Below are 20394 nucleotides of genomic sequence, written 5' to 3'. Positions count from 1 at the left end.
CTGGGGGGGGGGGGGCAGGCAGCGGCGAAACCAGAAGTTCACTTTCAGTTTCATGGCTGGTGCTTCCATGGGGTGCACCTGCATGCACCCCCTATGCATTGCCAATGACTACTGGGGATGCTTTAAAGGATGGAGCTGAAATGGCACCAACTATGCCAACTGTGCAATCGCTTTACCCACCCCCGGAAACTTCTCTAGGGCAAGAGAAGAATTTTCATAGAGCTGGTTAAGCCATCTTTTCAGAACTTTTATGTCATAAAAGCTGTGAAAAAGAGTCCTATCACAGTTTGCAACCTACATGTGTGTAGGGGGAGAGAGAGAGATTGTATGAGCCTCTTGCATAAATGTTGTCACAATGACAAAAATTCATTTGACAAATCTGACTGCATATTCCTTGATTAATAATTCATAAAATAATTCATAAGTGCAATGTGTAGGGTGAGGTCACTGCTCATTATTCATTGCCAAGCCTTCTCATGCTTGCCATAGTGATTTAAACAATTTTGCTTCTGGACTCTAGAGACTCTGCGCCCAGGTCTGTCTCTACCTTCATAAACAGGAGCTGGGATTGGCACTAATTTGGCTTTTGAATATTCTTGCCCATCTTTAACTATTTTGTACCAGAGGTGCTTAACAATGTGCTGTTTCCACACTAAATGGATGAAACCGCATGAGGGTCCAGAGTTCACCAAACAAAAGTTAATACTAATGTAAATCTCCTAGCCAAAAAAAAAGAAAGATGTGACATAAAATAAATCTGGTGTGAACTCAGTTCATTTATAATTGCATTCTTTGGAATTCTAAGCAACCCCACAAATGACTCTCTCAAAGTGGGAACCAAATTATCTCTCAACCCTTCTCTCTGTTGTGTTTCCTAGTGGGGAGTTTTTATGAGGCACTTAAATCAATACATACCAGCTAAATATAAAGATATTTTTCAAATATAAACCCTGCAATGTCTCAATCCTGAGAGGAAATTCAGAGCCTTTGAAAATCAGATATGATTTATAAGGAAAGAAAGAAGCAATTGCAGTGGGTCCTCCAAGAAAAGGAGGAGAAATCAGCTCATTTGTAGCTAATATTGCCAGGTAAAGGTTTGTAGACTAATGATGCACATTCCCTTTCAGCCTCTACTCAAACAGATATTATAGTAGTGACTCCCCAGATAGCTCAGAGTGAGCTGCCCCTTAACACAATCCTGAGAAGCAGCCACTTGAATTTTGTCCCATTGTCTTTCTCATTTTGAATGCTCTCATTCAGTACCTGACTTCTTTTCCAAATGGAAAAGACACATTTTCCCCATTATTCTCCATAACTTCCATCATTCAAGTCTTTTATCATTGACTGCATTATCCAGCCGTCCTCTTAGAAGGGTAGTGCTCATTTGATCATTGCTGGATATAGTATTCTAGGGGCGGTCTAACCAATGCTTCATACAGCAATGCTGCCTATTCTCATTTATATTCTTTGAGCAACCCACTGTATCTGAGAATCTTGTTTGCTTTCTCTGCTGAGCCTCTACACTGAGCAGACAGCTTTAGGGATTTTTTTGTAATCACTTATAAATCTCTTCCCTGGTCAGTATTCTGCAACACCTTTCTACTGAGCAGATACTTCCAATTTCTATTACTATTGTACGGTTGGCTTTGTACTCAGTATTTTACAGTGATAATCTGCTGCAGATCTTCCAGAATTACAAAGCCGCCTAAAGGTGATGCACACACTTCGCCCACATCAATTTTCCCCAATGCACTTGGCATCCCATTTAGCTGATAATGAATTACATGGTTTCCCACCAGACGTGTTTAAGTGAGGAAAACAGCATTTTGATAAAAATGTCACTTTCTGGCAAATAATAAAAAGCCCTCCCCCCACCCAACTAAACACACATCTTATTTTTTTAAAATATGGTTTTAAAAAAAAAATCAAGAAAAAATAAGCTAATTTCTACCAATAGTATTATGTTAGGCTCTTCCAAGGGATCTCTGCACCCCATTCCTTCCAGGCTAGGACTGTTGCTGTCCGTTCTGATGAAACCTAAGTAAGGAAATGAGTGGTCTTTGTGGTGAATGCACTACTGCTATCCTCCTTTCTTTTCAACTGAAGAATGTAGAAGAAGCTCAGATGCATTGATGTGGAGGCCTCCCACATGCATGCCCCGTAGGCTCCCTGAGCTGCTGAAGATGCCCAAATGGAGCCAAATGACTGAGCCACCCCTAACTAGCTGTCAGGCATGGGCTGCCACACCCCCAAACTCCTCCCGTCATGACTTTCACATGCCTTCGTTTCTCAACCTACACACCTGAGCAGAGACACCCAGGAGCTGCAGCAGGTCCTGCTGGTCACCCTGCATGAGTCATGCTGAAAGCTGCAGGATATCATGGCCACCCACCTGGACATCATATGGCAGTGACTTGTCACAGCATGCACTCTTATGACCATGACCCACCAGCTGACCATCCTGCACAAAGCCACTCAGCATACCTTGTGCCCACAAAAAACTTTGATGGCAAATATTAAGGACTCAACTCAGCCACCCTTAGTTTACACCCTTGTAAAATGGAGGACTTTATCAAGGCATTAAGGCAATTTAGGCACTTGTGTACATGTGGACGCACTAATGCACATTAAAGCACATTAAATTTAGGTGTGTATAGCTAAGTTGTATTAGTACGCATGGAGACATGCTGATGCACATTAGCACAATGTGTGTCTGTTGTTGCACACTGTGTTAATACACATTAATGAATCAATGTGTGTGCTAATGCAACTTAGCTATTCGCACCTAAATGTTTTGCCTTATGCAGGTGTCAAATTTAGGCCTACATAGCTTTAAATTGCCATTCTAGGGCGCATTAAGGGCATGCATGTATAGACAGGCACCTTAAAAACGGTGATTTTACGCTAAACCCACTTAAAAGAGGCATGTGTAGATGTGCCCACTATGTCCCAAAGGGTTTCTGTGGGATAGCTGAGTGGCTCTAAGAAATGAACACTACATTAAGGCTAGCAAGTCCATTGGATACTATTATTCATATAGCCAGGAAAAGCAACTACTCTAAAATGGTAACTAATAAAACAAACAGTGTGGGAGTTTGGCCAAAAAAAAGAGTTCCCTGAGCTAGCTGGCCTATGTATCTATCTATGGGACCCCCAGTAGCATACCTCAAACTCTGAAACAGACTGTCTGAAACAGCTTTCTATCAAGTGCACATGATTACTCAAGTGACCAGAATTATTATAAATTGGCTTTAAGATATGAGAACAGAGAAACACCCTCTGCTTCTTTATGGACTATTGAATGCATCCAAGGTTTCAGGACTTTGAGTCTATGAGCTGGATTCAGGGGTTTCTGATCCTGCATCATGTATGGAGCACAGGCAGTGTAAGTGCTTCTCTCAGTCTACATTTTACACATACATTCGGTTGCCCCAGATGAGTTGGGAAATAGTGATGCTGCATATTAGTATGTGTAGGTGTGCTTTTGTACATAGTGGGCATGTTCCAGTATATTTTTATAGTAATAGGAGTTGGCATTCCTGTCTATACCAGGGACTCTGTAACAGCATTTGAAAAGCACAGTACAGTTTGACAGTGTTACAGAATTATTAAGTACCTTGGTAGAGGCTAGGTTTTGAATCATAGAACCATAGAACCAGAAGGGACCTGTAAGATCTTCAAGTCTGGTCTCCTGCCATGGGCAGGAAGTCATTGGGCTCAGATGAGCTTGACAAGGTGCCTGTCCAGCTTCCTCTTGAACACCTCCAAGGATCTTGACTGCACCACCTGTGCTCTGGAGTGTGTTCCAGATTCTGGGAACCATTGCAGAGAAAAAAAATGTTCTTATGTATAGCCTGAATTTATGCTCTATTAGTTTATGCCAGGAGCGGGCAAAATCCAGCCTACGAGGCCATTCTATCCAGCCCATGGAGCCCCTAAAAAAAGGTAGAAAATTAATGTTTCTCTGCCCAGGAGAAGCCCGGCGGGCTCCAACAACAGCAGGGCTCACTTGGCCCCACCCCTCAGCCAGAAACCCCAGCTGGGTTTTCTGGGCTGGGAGCACATGGCTGCCCCGGTGCAGGAAGCTCAAGTAAGGGGGGGGGACCCTGGGCAAGGAAGGAGTGGAGGGCAGAGAAGCAGCCCCCCCACGCCCGGTGCCTCACACTGCAGCTGCTTGCAGCCTGCATGGGGATGCCTGTGCCAGCTCTGGACAGCCCCATGTGGGCTGTGAGTGCCTGCAGTGTAGGGCACCAGGGATGGGGCGGGGCAGGGCAGGGGCTGCTTCCCCCCCTGTGCTCAGCTTTCCCTGGGTTCCTTCCCTGCATGAAGAAAAGCAACACTTCACCTGCCCCGTGGCTGGTGCTCCCTGCTGCAGGCACTCGCAGCCTAAGCGGGTGTGTCTGGAGCAGCCACAGGCAGCCCCAGATGGGCTGTGAGTGGCTGCAGTGTGGGGCACTGGGCATGGGGCAGGGAGGGACTGCTTTCTCCCCCACCCCCCACACTCAGCACCACATTGTAACCCAGCCTTGCTGCTAGGCTGACAATGGGGTGGGTTACAAGCTGGTGCTGAGCGTGAGGAAAAGTGGCCCTTCACCTGCCCCATAGTCAGTGCCCCACGGTGCAGCCACCTGCAGCCCTCATGAGGCTGCCTGTGGCTGCTCCAGACAGCCCCGCATGGGCTGTGAGTGCCTGCAGCAGAGAGCACCGGCCATGGGGCAGGCGAGGGGCCACTTTTCCCCACGCACAGCACCAGCTTCTTCTCTGCTGGCGAGCAGGGGGTTGGGGCTGTGCACTGCCCCCACCTGTATCGCGGGGCTGGGGGGCACTGGGTGTGAGTGGGCAGGGAGCCAGCGAGAGCATGGGGCCCACACCTGTGTCCCAGGGCCAGTGCTGGTGGGGCCCTGAACAGAGTGGCAGGAACGCGGGGTCCCAGCTGGCAGAGGCTCTATGGAGCCGGGCCAGCTCCCCCCTCCCTGCCAGTGCAGCCCAGCCTGGCTCCGCAGACCCCTGTCAGCCTGTGCCCCACTCCGGGCCCCACCAGTGCTGGCCTTGGGACATTGGTCCCAAGATGGTGAGCAGGGGGCAGGGCACCTGTCAAGGGGTGGGGCTACCCATGCAACCCTCGACAGTCTGCCAAAACTGGGTAAGCGGCCCTCTGCCCAAAATAATTGCCCCGCCCCTGGTTTATGCCCATTGGTTCTTGTCATCCCTTGAGGTGCCTTCCAAAAGAGATGCTTCCCCTGACACACTTGTAGGCAGCTATCAAGTCACCTCTCAGCCTTCTCTTACTCAAACTGAAGAGGACATCATCAAACTTAACTTGGTGCCATTCTGAACTGTGTTAAACAGCCAGGAATTAAATACGATTTTAGGTCAAAAGCCTCAGGTCCATTAGGGAACTTGCCCATTGCCAAAAATCAGTGCAGATGAATCAGTTCCTAAGACAGGTTAACTGTAAGCAGAGGCAAAATAATAGCTGAACCACATTCAGCACTTGCTTGACTGTACCCATGACAATATTCAATAAGCAAAATTCGGCAAGAAACAGTTTTCTTTCTGTGCATGGATCTGTTGTAACTGGAGGGGGTGGAGGTAAGCCCAAAGGAGAAAATGGTCAAAGCCAAACATTGGGCAAGAGCAATAACCATCCTGGCTAAGACCGCATCCACCTGGTAAATCAGCAAGGCCTGATGGAAAGAAAGGACGTGGGCCTGGGGACAGATGTTTACTGACTCTTGTTAGTGAGGCGGGGCTGGCCCAGTTTTCAGGCAGACCAGACCAGCTCTGTAATGCCTGTACCTGGCCTATGACAAGACATAGAAAAGCCACATTTGTTTCAGCAGATAGATCCCAAAGTTTCGCTTTGTGCAAAGCCATGATAAAACCGAAATGCACAGGTATAATCTTCTCATGTTTTCCTTTTATACATTTTTATTGTAGTTAAATCACCGAATTCTAACCTCAGTAACTTTCCCTGCTTTGTTCATTTTGACATGGCAACAGTGACATCTGGAATGCTGTTATATCCCTGTAGCTCTGATGTTTTTATTTCATATGAAAAAAACTAAATAAAATGAAGGAAGCCCTGTTTGAAAAGGCAACTTGCCTGGGTCAAGAGCACTAGAAGTAGCACTCCAGCATTGACAGACAGCTTTGCTGTGGTTTTCAGAAAGAAATATGTCAGTCATTCCTCAGATGACAGCTGACAGAGTGGATTATGAATTCCTGGTTGATATCTTCCCACACAAAAGAAGGCTTTTAAAACCAAAGAGGGAAATTGCCAACATGAAGCAGCACCGACAGTAATGAACAGGCCGCGTAACACAAGAAGACTGCTGGAAGAAATTCTATTTGCTCTTCATGAACAGCTATGACGCGCGTTCAGCATTGCCAGAAAGTAGAAAGTAGTAGACAAGGTGTGCAACCCAGACTTCCCCATGTACCCTTCCAACAAGTCTCACTCGAGCTGCAGGTCTGCACTCCCAAAATAACGATTAGAGATCACATAAACTGTTCGACAGCAGAGAGGCTGCCAGAATCCTTTATTGCTGGTCTTCATAGAAAAAGGCTGATTTAGCAGGTGTTAACTGTCTCTGCTCATTGACATTCAATGTAAGAGCCCCAAAGTATCTTCGGGATCATAATGTGCCGCTGTCTTTAGATGTCTTCTGTAGTTCGCAGTTTGGTGCAAGTGGAATCCCTCCTTAGAGAAAGCTTGCTGGATGACTCCTTCATGAAGATGAAGGGGAAGATTTACCATGTTTGGCTACAGTTGCACACATCAAATCATGTATTCTTGACAAAGGCTTATCTACCTAAGAAGGTTTAACTTGTTATATTAATATAATAATATCAGGACAGTTGAAATGATGTAATTCATACCATTATATTACTCCCCATTGGGCTCCCTTTTCCTGGAATAATAGTAGCTTTTTTAAAAGCTTAAAATCCTTCCATAGTCTCAAAAACTAACCTAAAAAGAAACATACTATTGTACCGCCCGCAATTACATTGTCCACAAAGGAACCTATACTGTAAGTGTTATATTGCTTTAGATTCATAGCTTAATTCATACTCATTTAACATGCACTTGTAGACAAGTTGGAAGCTAATTGTTCAAGTACACATGATCATGTCCTCCCAACTATGTTTAACCTACGTAACTAAGTAAGTTAAATGCACACCATTCTGCATGGACAAATGCATGTAAATACATTAATACAGCTGCGTGCCCCTCACCATGGAAGCATGAGGTGCAGGATACAGCAAGGCCCCTCGATTCATTTCCAGATCCCATGTTAGCAACCACTAAAAAAAGTTTTATCTTTTTCTGAAGTTTGACAAAAAATATTTTTGCAATACATTTTACAACTTGCAAAACACTTGCTGTTTTCCAATTAGCTGGCACAGCTGTCAACACTGACCATTTTCCAAAAGGTTTGAGAAAAGTTTTCTTTATTTTTCAACTATCTTTATGTAGAATAAATGGTGACTCTTCATGTTGTCATATGCCTCGTTTCAAGACGACCATATAACTCAACCAGTCTAAAATAAAAGAGCTTATATTCAAGGCTGTTCTCACTCAATTTTACTGTGAGAGTATTCATATTATGACTTTCATTTTATGTAGATTATGCATGCTACACCCAATGTTAATGAGCATAGTGCATCATGAAAATAGCAAGCATAGGCTTACTTCAGTTTTGGCTACGTCTATGGAGTGGGAATATCTGAGGTATGTTCACTATCAGCCACAAATTCAGTATAGATCCCAATGCAGACTGGTCTTATTGGGTTTAACCATGGTTTTTCTTTTACTAAGGCTGAAATCAGAAAGCAAAAATGCTAATATGTTTCTTTGGCAGAAAATCAAGTGGAAAATGGTCAGCTGACACAACATCTGGGAGAGAAAGCAGAACTTAGGCAGGCAGTGTTTCTCTAGCATTTAGGCTGCTGGCAGACGTGAAAAAAATGCGTTTTATTGGAAGAAGCAGTGTGTTAGTTCGACCCGGCTCTGCAGCATCTGTAGAGATGGCATGCTTGAGTGGGGTTTTTTGGAGCTTCTATCTAAAGCTGATTGAATCAACTATTAGATAAAAGCACCAAAAAAACCCGATCTATACAGACATTGGGCAAATGGGTCAAACTAACACGATGCCTTTTCTAGGCATGTGCTGCACTTGGCAAAGAGGGGTGCCAAGTTTAAAACAAAGCACCATTTTTTGGGGGGGGTAACATCTGTAAGCAGCCTTAATGCTATGGAGAAGCTTGAAACCTAAAATATATGTAATTGGGTCTTGATTGTTCTTACCTTCTACTCTAGTTGCTTTTTAAGCAATGAATAACTACTTCCTTTTGAAGATGCTTGCAAATGAATTCAGTTAAAGCCTCCCACAGGAAACTCTCACAGGCGCCAAATCAAGTCGGCCCTGCACTGCTCAAATGCTGTAGCCCAGAAGACACGTTGTCCACTGGCTGGGCCTTGTGGTTCCACTCGCATAAAAATTCAGGAAACTAGGCTGGTGGTCTAAGGGTCAGGTCCACTTATGAGGAATATGAGGTGTGCCAAATAGTTGTGACAACTATATTGCAATGGACTGAGCCTGTTTTTCAGCACCTTGAGAGACGCAAGCTGTATGTCTTAACCCTTCTCAATCAATGAGTAACCTTATAAACTGAGATGTTTGTCTTTGTCCCAAACATTACTGTATTCCCAGAGTGAGAAGGGTCCAGACCTAGAAACACCGTGAAGTGTTCAAAGATAGTTCCCCACCTAGAGGTTATTTCTTCTTATCTACAGGTGTAGAACTAAAGAAAAATGAACCAAGTATACAGCCTAGCAAACCATGGCATTGCTGCAGCAGCACAGAAGAAAGGATAAACCTTTACTCATAGTTTTCCTCCTTCTTTACATGCCCTTCTCTTATTTTTTTTTCTCCATGATTCATAGTAATTGACATAACAGCTATCTTTATGTTTGTGGGTAAGCAAAAGATTAAATTTAATTAAAAAACACAAACCAACTTTAATGTGCTAGAGATACAATCGTGACACATTTTCAAAGGAAAACTGATTGGAAGTTACAATAGCATTGAAAGAATATGTTTGATTTAGTCTCCTTCAGAGATTTTCCAAAGTGACAGCCAGACGGTGCATTGCACTTCGAAGCTGTTAAGCAGTGACACAGCTAATATTTATTGTTTTAAAACAACATCAATATTACTTTGATTGGGCTATTTGTTTTTAAGGCTGGTGTCATTTAGATTTTGATTGGCTGGTGAATCATGGCTTTATTATTGGCCTGTGTATTCTTATGGAGCCGATAAAAATGTTTTGGTTGGTTACAAGTTTCAGGATCTTCCAAGAAGCCTTGCAGCACTATTTTATGTGCTGTTTATTGCCATTCATTTTCCTGGATGTCAAGCTGTGGAAAGCTTGTGCAGAGAATAGGAAATATTTGGTGCAGGAAGAAAAGCAGATGCGTGTGTGTGTGCGTGCGTGTGTGTGCGTGTGTGTGTGTGTGTCTCAACTTTATTCTGTAGTCTGCACTTACAAATCTGCACTCCAACTTCTCACTTGCATCTTTGCAGGTGAAAATAATTGTGGCCAAAAATGATTGCATTCAGCTCTCCCCCTGACTGCACATGCAAAATTGGGCCTGTAATTATTTGCAGGTGCTAATTTGAGAACAAAAAATTGGCCTCCCCACTTCAGGCTTTTTTAAAGCTTTGGAGCATATCCTCTTGGTGTAACACTGTTAGTGTAAATTGCTACATCAAGAGATTGGCTCAAATTTCTACCACAGAATTTAGCCTTTAAGCTTCATTATCAGTTGTCTCTATTATAAAGTACAGGTTTGCATAAAAATCTTTCCTTTTTCATGGAAACAGGGGAGGCTATTTAGATTTATTTATTTTTAATTCCTTTCAAATGGCTTTGGGAGATTAAATGTTTCCCTTGTCATCATCTTCACATGGCTGAAATCAGGATACAGTTTAAAGCTCTCTTTGCTGCTCCAATCTACTGACTTGTAGATCTGGAGGTTCTCCAGATTCTGGGAAATTATGAGTTTTTAATTTAGTTTCTTAGCATTTTCTTCTATAGCTTTTTTGAATAACTTGGTATATTTTACATGAAAAAGATTTGTGAACTATTGCATACTGGGCTTGCTTTGTAGTTTTGGTTAGTGTTGCTTGTTTGTGGTTTTGTGTTTTAGACTTAAACTATTTTATGTGCTTGGTACAGCACATGGTTTTGATGCACAGGCACATGGGAACTTATTTGAGACATGAAATAATAGTTCTGGAGAAAATCCTGTCATTTAATAACTGTATTTTATATGTTTTCTAAACAACTACTTGGGATGGGTGCTGGCCAAAATAATGAATGCAAGAAATGAGAAATCTTTTCTACCCTGAAGCCCCAGAGCGGGAACAAATCTGGTCTGTAACTAATATTCAGTATGCACGATATGATCTTACCACGGCCCTCTTTCTCCCCCCCTCCCCTATACACAGACACAGAAGGAAAAAGTAGGGGGGATCTGACCCATGGCAGACCATAAAGTTGTTCTTCAAAAGCCATATACCATAGTATTTCTTCAGCTCTCAACAAAATCTGTAGAAGAACCTGACTTTATTGCACAGCGTCTTCCAAAATGTCTACTATTCAATGAATCAAATTAACAAAAAAGAGCCCAGGCTTTTTTACCTGGATAATATATGCCCACCGTGTTTGAAGCCACTATTAAATGGCAGGTACAAATCAGTAGATTATAGGAGCAAATATTTGGTGCAAATACTTCATTTTGCTAGCACGATGTCTGGGAGAGTAAAGACTTCTCCATAGCTTTTTTTCATTTAAAATATGTATCTAACTGGGGGCACACAGGGCACTGACAGACATGCAGTTCCCCACTGTAACTCCTAGTGCTTTACTGGAAGTGCCATGAGTTACAGCGATGCCCCCAGCCCAACAGACATTATCTAGTAGGGGGTTTGCCCAGCCTGTGCTGGAGGGAGGGCAGGTGGATTGGTGCCCCCAGCTCGGGTGGGAGAGGCTCCAGCACTGGGATGCTGGAGGGGCTCCCTTCTCTTCCCCCGCATCCCATCATGAAGACAAAACCAGGGATAGGGCTGACCTGTTTCAGCCCAGCCCTACTCCCTGCCTGCACTGACAGAAGTTAATAAAAGTGCTCTGCTTTAGAGCACCTTCATCTGAACCCTCATATAATGAGGGTGCATTTCTTCCTTTTTGAAGAGCTGTGCAGCCATGCATTTCTGTCACGGCACAGCTGTAGAGTGCTTTCAGGTGGCTGATCATGTGACAAAACATCACTTTTGTTAGCGCCCACAGATGCATCCCCAAGCTGATAGCAGAACAACCATGACAGCACACAAGCTGAGTACCAGTGAATGAAAAAGGGTAACAAAACAAACTTAAATAGGAAGCTACCTGGTTTGCATGTGTAATAATGGGAATGACATGTGAAAATGTACTTGGACAATGTTCACAAAGTTTCTGAAGAGTGTGCACTTTTCCTAAGTCTCTTCTTGGAGAGTGTCTGGCTCAGTTCAGGCACTTCTTTAAAATGAATAAGTTCAGATAATATTTGCCAGTGGGCTTTTGCCATAAATTCTGTTTTTATGAACTTGATCTGACCTATGAGGGCTGATGCACTGCAACTAGAATCACAAGGACCGGGTTAATTAACTTGTGCATGCCAAGTTAGAGTTGTTATATCAGTGGAAGTGAAAATCTAAGCATTCTTATTTTCTATTATTTATATCTTAAGAGACCACAGAAAACTATACTTGTAAGAATGAAACGCTAAAAACATTTTTTTTTACTGGAATTGCTTAACACAGTCGAAAAATCTGGCTCCACATCATGACTTTTAAACTAGGATAGTATTTTTATTTTCATTACCAATTTGTCACTTTTTAATAACATGGTCAACCTAGTAAAAAGTGTGTAATAGCGTCCAAAACGTGTGCTCTAAATGATTTGCTAGTCTAATTTCTATGTTTATTTTTATATCGGGGCAGTCCAATAGATTTCCAAAATGAAAGCTGTGAAGCTAGGTTTATGAGAGTGGCATTATAGAACAATGCCACTTAAAATTAGAGTACTCCATTTAATGTTAGATTGTCTTCTTTTGGCATTGCAGTACATCAAGTGCACTCTCAGGCTCAAACATATCCAGGACATAATGTAAAGTGTCAACCCCACTATGCTTTCTTTTCTATTGCTCTACTATGGGTTCAGTGAAGATCAAGATGGGTAAAATTATTGCAGTCTGACAGCTGTAAAAGGTCACCAAGTAAAATTAATTCACGTTACTTCCAGTGCATCATAATATATGGGAAAGAAATTAACAGGCCTCTCAAACACAGCAGAAACGAGCCATTCCAGACCATGGAGATTTGTGAAGACAGTAACTGTGGAGAGGTCAGCATCGTCGCAGTTGTTCAGAAGAAGAGGCGGCTGAATGGTAGCTGGACAGAATGTGTGTTATTTATTGTGACAAACCTTCAGGGTCTTCGTTTCCCTGTGAAATTAGTTTAATCTGGTCTATTATCAACAAACATTTCCAAACGAGCTTCTTTGATTGGGAGCTTACTTTTTATTATAGCTCACTGCAGAAAGCTGGTACAGACATCTCATATCTCTGAACATAGAAAGGGTAGGTGATTTTCTTATTGTTAGCTGTTTAGTTAGAATAGCTACCATGTAGCTGATATCTGCAAATCCCCTTATAAATGAAATGTTCTTCTGAGAGTGGGATTATCAGAGACTGAAAGAAATGAATGAAAAGAATACACAATAAAACCCCCCAAACAGACCAAATCCTTTCCTAACTTCTTTTTTTCTGTCTTTTCCCAACATGCCAACTTTGTCACGGTAAATAACATATTCCCTGATTAGCTCACACTTAAATACGCCTTAACAATGCTAAATATTTAGGAAAGAGAAAACTCAGCAAAGTCCATTCATACTAACTCTGGAGCTCCAAGAGGATGAAGCACCACAGCCTCTCTGCCTCAGTTTCTCCAGAGGTATCTGCTGGCCACTGCAGTGGCCTATGACTCAGTCCTCCAGGCAGATGTTCAACTGCTGCGGCTCCAGAGTTAAGTAACAGTCCCCCAAACAAGCACAAGATCACACTCAGCCCTTCTGATGCTATTAGTTGTCCATATGCCCTTAGAGCTAAGCTCTCTAACCTACTCTTCTCTCAGAGGGGTCACCGTCTTCCACGTCATTAGATAACAACCATCATTAAGCCCTGAATAGGTCAGCCCCAGACCTGCCTTTGGATCACCCACACTCTTCTGCTTTTGTTTTCAGTCAGATTTCTCTCCAATGGCAAAAATATTTGCCTGCTCTCGGCCACTTGGAAGACACAAGCTTTGTGTAGTAAAAATATCTTTTAACATTTTGTAGTGGTCCCATCTCAAGTTTTTTCGCTCTTTCCATAGTCCTAATACCTACTACCGGGGCAGCAAGTAGGGCTGACTGTGCATGCCATAGTTCAGTAACTCATTTCAGCTCTTGTAGGGTTTGTATACCACACCACAGAATAATAATTCACCTATCAATACCCTTTGTGCAGGCCTACTTGTTATCCATAGTGATCAAAAAAGCAATGGAGAAGCAAAATGTAAGCAAAACATGCTCTTTTCTCCAACTAGTAATTGCGATCCAGGTTCTCAAAATGTAACGTGCTGTCATAAGGTCATTAGAAGGCAAGCTAGTGAGGATGTGTGGGTCTGAAGACCATGGAGCATGGTGATTTTCTCCCCATACACCAGAATTAAAGAAACATCTGCATGAAATAATGTTGTGCTGAATCACTGTGCAAACCAACAGAGTGTTTAATAGCCCTGAAAACATCTTGTTTTGTTTTCGGGCACGGGGTGTCTTACCGACTGCCCCTCGGGCAGCTGCTTCCATTGCACAAAGCACAATGCACGCAGGCTTGGGATTGAGGCTTCCAAAGGCAGCTCAATGACAGGAACTTTAACAACAGGCATTTCACCTGCAGGTTCATTTTTCCTTTCTTTGTGCCTCGGGAGATTGCTCTACAAGGGGAGGATTACATTCGTGCAACAGCATTATGCAAATGATGCTACTATTTGCCACATCACAGGTATAGGAGTGACAGGGATTTTTTAAATCAATAAATTCAGCAGGCAACTCATTTATATACTGCTGTTCATAAACTTGGCCAGTTCCCTCTTGAAATTGCTCCGCTTGTTTGCCCCCATTGCTCCAACTGTTACTGTTACTCAGTTTTCCAATAGTCAGAAACCTTATTCTAATAGCTAGATTAAATTTACCGCTGGCCAGTTACTAACCATTTGTTCTTGTATCAACAGTTCTTTTCTTCCACTTAAATACTTCTTCCCTCTCCTGGTGTTTACTCCCCTGATGGATTTATAGAGAGCAATCATATCCCCTCAGAGCCTTCATTTTGCTAGGCTAAACGAGCCACGGCCTTCTAGTAAAATAAAAAGCCCTCACCTCATAAAATATGTTCTCCATTCCCCTTCTCTGTACCCGTTCCAGTTTAAATTCACCTTCCTTGGACAAGGGTGATCAGAGCTGTACATGGTTTTCCAGAAGAGGGCTCACCAGTGTTTTTACAATGGCATTAATACTTCATTTTCTCTCCTGGAAATACATCAACTCATGCACTGTTTTTCAGGACAGCATCCTACTGGTGATTTGCAGTCATCCTGGGCTTTCTTTTTTTCTGCGATTCCCCAGTGATGATGGTGAAGACCCCCATGGTGAAGACAATGATTGGAACTTTTCTGATGACGCAAAGTTTTTCCTAGAAATATGTTAGCTTTTTTGCAACAAATTTCTGCTAAATCCAAGGCATATTCTGACACAATCCTTCCTGGATTCCTAGGTTCAGGAATACTGGAAGCTTTCAGTCCTCTGCCCCATGGCAGATATAGCTCGCTAAATCTATCTCAAGGCCAAAGGCCCAAAGAGCTGTAGGTCTGCTTATCTAATCATTTGCCAAGTGCTATCATGTGAAATGTTTCAGTGAAGTCCAGATTAGTTGAGTCTACTACATTTCTTTTGTCTAAAAATCCACTTCTCTTATACCAGAAAGAGATCAGATCAGTCGAGCATGATCTATCCCATATCGATATCCAAATTCACCCTGTGGCAAATCTATTGCAGACTCCCAGCTTAACCCCTCTAGCAGTCTTCCTTCCCCTGTGTTGATTTGGACCTGCGCTGATGCCGTTTCCTTCGTGCCATGCCTTCCTTCTTTACAATCTATTGAATCATTGATGAGTATGACTCCACAGCTGTCTTCCCAGACACCCCTCCTCCCCCTTTCCTGCTTTTTCTCACATGACATAGCACTCAGCAACTGAAATTATGTCAAGTGTCCCCCTCCTCTTCCATAACCTTTTGTAGGCAGATCTGCCAGATTTTGCCCCATTATAGCAAGGAGGATAACACTGTGGCTCTTAGGTGCTGTAATTGGCCAGGGACAGAAATTACACAGAAACTAGTAAAAGTAATTGTAAACCAGTTGCAATCTGCAACACACCAGAAGTTCAGTGCACATAAACTGCTTTCAAAGTGGCCAAAACCAGTTTAAGATAAGCCTGGATGTATGTAGTATCAGACTTAACTGATTTAGGTTAAATTGGTTTATTGAACTTCTGTCCCAGATCCCTTCCAGATTCAAGTTAACTCACAGTCCCACAGCATCCCAGGATGCTTTGCATCTCCCCTGCAAACCCCGCCTTGCAGGGTGGGCAGGCTAGCCTGGCCCAAGCTGTCTGCTGTAGCCCAGCAGAGAGGCATGCTCTAGCATTCCCTGGCTTCTGGCCTGCGCCACCGCAGGCATGAGGCTGTATTTCCAGAATCAAAAGTAGATGTCCGTTCACTTGCTTATCAGTTCAATCTACACAGAGACTAACCTGCAAAGATTGAATTGATTCAGCCTCGGGGTTTTTGACTGACTGTACTTAGCCATTATCTTCTATTTGTGTAAGCGTAGCGGCTGACTTATTTCTTATGAGTTTCCGCTTCTCAATCAGAAAAAAAAGTATCCATGCTCAATTCCATTAAAGGAAACATCCACAAGCCTTTTCTTTTCACATCTAACCGTAGTTCTGCTTTTATCAGATGTGCATTTAATTTCTCTAAGTAAACATCCAAAAGACACAAATCACTCTGGCTGGTGCTTGTATATGTGCTTACACTCAAAGATGGTTTCTTTTCAAATTAAGCTGACAACTAGATGGGCAGCAGATGTTTCATATCATAAGGGTGCATATGGGATCATGATTTTGCCAGACCAAATCATCAGATTTTTCTATGGCTGGGAATGAAGCAGAGAAAAGAGAAAAATAAAATTTCATACCCATGTTAATGTTCACTAAAGAGTATTATTTTAACTAGAAAATAAAGCATGCTGCTTCCCAGAGTTGTAATCTAATAGAAAAGAACTATTGTTCAAGTTCACTCATGTCAGTCATACTTTTGCTGCAGGTTTCCTAGCTTCTTCTTCTCAGTGAAGATAAACACTGAAAGGATATTTAAAGATAGGATCTTGATTCCAAACTCCTCTAAACAGTGAACTGAAGTCATGATCCTTCGATCTGACATTCACATATTAACTTGATGCATGCCATTGTAAAAAGCTAGAGGAAAGGTCAGATAAATCCTGGCAGGCACTCTGCAGTCCCAAATCCCCTTTGAAACGGAGGGATCGAGGAGATTCTTAGCACAAGGCAGAACTGGGCTCTAAAAGATCTGCCAAAACATGAAATAGCTCTACCAAGGGGCAAATTCATCTTTGCAGCTGTACCTCTAATTTGTGTGGAAATCTGGCTTTTGTGTGTGTGTGGCCTTGGGGAAGCGTAAAGATGCAGAAGAGCACAGAAAAAAGCAATTAGCAGATCAATGCATATGCACATACTGGCAAGTCACCTGCACCCCAGCTTGGCCAGTAGCCTTCACTCACATAATACCCTCTATGCCTGGCATGAGTTGCTACTGTTGAATGAGGGGAATTGATCACTGAAATAGGGATGTAGGTAAATGGCTTTACATGTGGTCAAGAGAGAGGTGCACATATACACACTTGGCAGACCTTACGTTCTCATTATGGCTGAGTTTTTCACAGCTGTACAGAGACCTTTAGTTCCATTGATAACCATGGATTTTAACTACTTAACATCACTGGGCCTCTTTGTAAATCCCTGCTATTTCATGAGGAGTCAATTAATTGCACATGTCTGTGATAGTCAGGAACTAGCAATGTCATTAATATGTCAGGGGGTGCGTCTACACAAGACACTAACTGAGCAGTATCCTAATAACACTGCACAGTAGCGTGCCAGGCAAAAAACATGCTAATATGCTACTGCGCAGTGTCACTAAAAACCCATGTGCCAGTGCTACTGCTCAGTAGCGCAAGTCATCACACATTGATTTAGTACTTGGTTATCCAAGTACTAAATGCTCAGTAACTAAAGTGTATTAATAGCCATGTAGACGTGCCCAGTATAGGGAAAAACCTACTCCTGGCACTTTTGAGCTAACTCAGCCCCTTGGGATATATATGGTCTGAAATGAATTGTTTTCAGTATTATGAGAAACATTTGTCCTGCTCATAATAATGAACCCTTGTGAAGACATTGAAACAGGAAAGATAAAAAGCCTCTCAGGGATAAAAGAAGGTTTTTCTCTTTGCTTTTTTGTCCTCTTTCTTTCCCCACTATTTTAAGATTATATTTTTTGGTGTAGTGTGTGTGCACACTCACATGTGTGCACATGCACATGTGTGTACTTGTTTTTCTGGAAGACTGTGGTTGTCTAGGACAACTAGCACAATTCACTAAAGAAATGAAAACTATAAATGCAAGGTGAAGGAATTTTTAGGGCTGATTTAGATTCGTCTTTTTTGTTTTCTGTTTCTAATGCCTATTTAACTAAACCTCCCAATAGAAGGTAGGAAAAGAGAGTTTCCTTTTTCTTTAAACTGTCCATACTTCCATCTTCCAAGAAGGGCATAACAATGCTCTTGATCCAGTCCTCTGGCCTTCCAAGGAGACCAATAAATGTAGGGCACATGAGATGAAATATCCCTCACCTTACCTTGGAGGTCTTTAAGAGCAGGCTGGATGGGCATCTGGCTGGGGTCATCTGACTCCAGCGCTCTTTCCTGCCTAGGCAGGGGGTCAGATTTGATCTGTTGAGGTCCCTTCTGACCCTGGCATCTATGAATCTATAAATTCCTCATATTTCTAAGGTTAAAGGTTAGCCAAACGAAGAGCTTTGAATTTATAGTTTGAGATTTTTACATCATTTAAAAAAGGAGAAAAAACCCAGACATTCAAATTTTTTTTTTTTTGTGGTAGGTCACAAAGGAGATAGTATGAGCGTCACAAAAAGACTCTCTGACTTCACTGGCATAGTAACAAGAACAGCAGATCCAGAGAAACTCACCCATTTCCATTAGTTTTAGGTTTGTAATTTTCTGATTTTTTCTAGAGCCTGTGCCAGATAAGCTACAACATGACAGGCATTTGCATGTATGTGTTGGAGAGGAGAGCACAGTAAATTAGTAGCTATGCCTTGCATTGTGTTTTATACAAATTGGTTGGATTTTATTGTGGTATTATGCCAGTAGTGGAAACATAATCAAGCGCAAAAAAAGGCGGTGTTAGGAAGCAAATGTTGTCTTCACCATCTTTTTATGCATGCAAAAAAACCAAGATTCATGCTTCACAAAGTCCTGTAGGTTATTGCCATGTGTTAAATTGTGATCTGCAAACACAAGCTGTTCTTAAACAAGAACAAGAAAGAAAAAAGCAGATGGTTTCTTTTAACATTGTGTGAAACTTTTCCTGAACACAAGCGTATGTTTTCTCCTCTCCAGCTGGCAATTTCCACATGGAAACCATCTGATTTTATCATTTCAGGAGACTCATAGGACCCCCTCTGTTATAAAAAGTCACATTACCCTTGAGGATGAGAGGAACAAAGAATTCCAAGTGCCTCGCAACAAAGATGTCCCACTTCTTTTCCTTCTCAATCGTCTATTTGAAAACGTACCCAGACCTAATGAAAAAGGAGAGAGAGAAAAAATAATGGAAATAACCTGGGCTGTAGATGCACCATTGACAAAACTTATTGTGGCTGAATTACGTTTAAGAGTCTTTGTTTTTTACCGCAACTGAAATGCTTCGGCAATAGCCTGGCTGTGTACGATGGTGTTGCCCGGGGAATGAATAAATGCAGGTGCACAGCACCGATCTGCCTCTTTATCAAGAGGGAGCATCACAGTCCTACAGCCTCTAAGGTACCGTGTCTGAGCCTTCAAAGAACCAGGCCTGGTGCCAGCAGAAATGTAGGTTGTGTGCAGGACAATTCACGCGTCTATGTTGGGAGAATCCCAAAAAGAAACCAGGCCAGGGAGTTAATTATTTTGATGGATCCCCAGAGGAGAGAGTCAAGTACTTTTTTTCTTTCATATTCTTTAATTATGAGACATATATGTAATATACTTCCTAGATAAGAAGGATGTTCCCCTAAGGAAAAAGCAATTTTCAAGAAGTCAACAGATTCTGGGATGGAATGGCAGATATTTGATACAAAGTAATACTGCGGAAAGACCACGATTTGCTGATCTCTGTTTTCATGCCACCCTATGAGTAAGAATGGATTCTCTCTCTCTTACCTGTTGTAGGAAACTGGGCAGATATTTAATCTCGTTTTTTACCAGGAAGACTGTAGATCATTTGGTGTTTGGTGGAAATTCACTCTAAATAGAAAATAAAATACCTCAAGGGAATATCTGATTATGTTAAGACCCACTACTAATATTTAACCCCTAAGGAGGGAGAGAAAGAGGAAGGAAGGGGTTGTCTCTGGTCTGAAGTGTGGTGTTATATTTATACTAGCCAAATGCCTATTAAGAAAGATGGATTTCAAAGGAGTGTTTGCAGGGCCGGCCCCGAAGGGTGAGCTGGGGGGGTGGCAATGTAAACACTCCCTCCTCCACCGCCTCCTCCTCCTCCTCCAGCCTCTGAGGTGGGGGCTCCCTACTCCCACCCACCTCCGCCTCCTCCCCCGAGCAGCAAGGCTTCCCCCCGCCTCCGTGCCTCCCCTCCTGGCTCCCCTCCCTCCCTCCTTCCCCACTGCCTCCCCCTCCCTGTCAGCTGTTGGTAATAAAAGTTGTGGGGTGCATGCATGCATAGGGTACCCCACCCAGTTGGTCATGGGGGGGGGGCATCGGGGCTGGGTGGCGCCACCACCATGACCCCCTGCCATTCGCCTTGCCCTGCCGCATGCCTACCTGGGCCCACACAGCCAATCACTGCCCTCTTGGCAGTGTAGGCACAGTTGACA

At 42.9% G+C, this 20394-nt stretch overlaps 1 long non-coding RNA gene across 2 annotated transcripts; it reads right to left on the bottom strand.

Moving 5' to 3' along the window:
* Positions 1–6331: 6331 nt before the first annotated feature.
* Positions 6332–19100, bottom strand: LOC109292663. Of its 2 annotated transcripts, XR_002096165.1 has the most exons (3): positions 19007–19100; positions 14524–14816; positions 6332–6811 (listed from the first exon to the last, which is right to left on the bottom strand). It is a non-coding gene; the product is annotated as an uncharacterized LOC109292663 (long non-coding RNA). The 2 variants fall into 2 exon arrangements; XR_002096166.1 differs by lacking the exons at positions 14524–14816; positions 19007–19100 and adding an exon at positions 8312–10897.
* Between the last annotated feature and the right edge of the window lie 1294 nt (positions 19101–20394).

This window comes from Gavialis gangeticus, unplaced genomic scaffold, assembly GCF_001723915.1.
Source record: "Gavialis gangeticus isolate Ggan-Ray unplaced genomic scaffold, GavGan_comp1, whole genome shotgun sequence".
Taxonomy (NCBI): Eukaryota; Metazoa; Chordata; order Crocodylia; family Gavialidae; genus Gavialis; species Gavialis gangeticus.
The sequence above is the reverse complement of the archived record's forward strand: the minus strand, read 5'-3'. Positions and strand labels throughout refer to the sequence as shown.